The sequence below is a fragment of the Parasteatoda tepidariorum genome, unplaced genomic scaffold (assembly GCF_982258835.1).
Source record: "Parasteatoda tepidariorum strain Cologne lab strain unplaced genomic scaffold, Ptep-v5.0 scaffold_17, whole genome shotgun sequence".
NCBI classification, from domain to species: domain Eukaryota; kingdom Metazoa; phylum Arthropoda; class Arachnida; order Araneae; family Theridiidae; genus Parasteatoda; species Parasteatoda tepidariorum.
Window position 1 is genome coordinate 1,331,649 of NW_028257376.1, and position 1,916 is coordinate 1,333,564.

The 1,916-nt window shown below is 51.2% G+C and overlaps 1 pseudogene; it reads left to right on the forward strand.

The window, feature by feature from the left end:
• Positions 1-759: 759 nt before the first annotated feature.
• On the forward strand, positions 760-1,678 carry LOC147800831 (small subunit ribosomal RNA; annotated as a pseudogene; the record flags this gene model as incomplete).
• Between the last annotated feature and the right edge of the window lie 238 nt (positions 1,679-1,916).

Below are 1,916 nucleotides of genomic sequence, written 5' to 3' on the forward strand. Positions count from 1 at the left end.
AGGCAGAACGTCAGAAATTTACTAAGTACCGAAAACTTCCGAGTCTTTACAAAGTACCGAAAAAGGCAGAAATTTTCTAAGTACCGAAATCAACAGAATTTTTCTAAGTACCGAAATCGGCAGAATTTTTCTAAGTACCGAAAATTTTTTCCGAAATTTTTCTAAGTCTCGAAAATTGTGGAAATTCTTCTAAGTCCGGCGACGGGAAGTCTGAGACGATGCCCGAGCGAGGCCGGAAAGGCCAATATGCGTTTTCCGTTCAAATTTAAATTTCCTCGGCGAGAGGCCGGGGATGCGGACGTCGACGGCCACCGCCCGAGAGAAAAATCTTTCGCTTGGAACATGAACTTTGTGCGGGACTATACATGTGAGGCACAGTGAGCGTGTCTCAAGAAACGCAACGCTCTCGTCTCGACAAGGGCGAGGGCTCGCCTCACGGAAACAAAAGGTCTCGGCTTTTCAGCGAGTGGCTCGGACAGTAGTTTGTAGCCGCGTGGAGACTGAATAGTGATGGAAGCATTTACGAGGTTTTCTGCAGTTTGTTCCGGCGCGAGCACGACTCTCGACGGCAGAGCACTCTCGCGTCCAGGCGTTGACGCCAAGGGGGACGCAGTGAGTCTCGAACCGACTAGAGGAAGAAGGCTCTAGTTCGATCTGTGCGAACGGGGACCCGGCCGGGTCCGGCGCCCTCGCTAGTCGGGGGCACCACCACCTCTGAGATTCGAAGCGTCGCTTCGAACGCTCGCTGAACGTGAAAGTAACCTGGTTGGTCCTGCCAGTAGTCATATGCTTGTATCAAAGAAGGAGGGAAAGTCTGCTGCGGCCGCAGCGGTAACTCCAGCTCCAAAAGCGTATATTGAAGTTGTTGCTGTTAAAAAGCTCATAGTTGGATCTTAGTTCCAGACGGGTGGTCCGCCCACCGGTGGTCACTGCCTGTTCTGAGCATTGCCGCCGAAATTGTCCGATGATCTTTACCGGTTGTCGTTCGGTTTCGGCAATTTTACTGTGAAAAAATTAGAGTGCTCAAAGTATGCATGACGCATGAATAATGGTGCATGGAATAATGGAATAGGACCTCGGTTCTATTTTGTTGGTTTTCGGAACACGAGGTAATGATTAAGAGGGACAGACGGGGGCATTCGTATTGCGATGCTAGAGGTGAAATTCTTGGACCGTCGCAAGACGAACTACTGCGAAAGCATTTGCCAAGAATGTTTCCATTAATCAAGAACGAAAGTTAGAGGTTCGAAGGCGATCAAATACCGCCCTAGTTCTAACCATAAACGATGCCAGCCACCGATCCGGCTGTGTTCGTCAAATGACACGCCGGGCAGCTTCCGGGAAACCAAAGCTTTTTGGTTCCGGGGGAAGTATGGTTGCAAAGCTGAAACTTAAAGGAATTGACGGAAGGGCACTACTGGAGTAATGGTAAATATCTGCTTTGAACGAGGAATTCCCAGTAAGCACGAGTCATCAGCTCGTGTTGAGTACGTCCCTGCCCTTTGTGCAAACCGCCCGTCGCAACATCCGATGGAATGATTTAGTGAGGTCCTCGGACTGGCGCTCGGACTGACCTCCGGGTCGAGCCGGCGTGCCGGAAAGTTGATCGAACTTGATCATTAAGAGGAAGTTAACGCGTAACAAGGTTTCCGTAGGTGAACCTGCGGAAGGACAATTAACACGGGGATCCTTCACTCTACACACGGGGATCCTTCACTCGCGATCCCCGCCTCGAACGCAATTGTCAGTGCCGTGTGGGCGTGCCTGTTTCCCTTCCCTTCGTCCTGGGGAAGAGGGAGGTCCTTTGCAGGGCTAGGCTTGAAGAGGGTGCTCGACCTGAGAGAGCTCCCCGCCCCGTTGGTGCCGACGCATTTTCCCCCTTCTCGGAGGAAAACTCTTGATTTGAAACTCTCGAA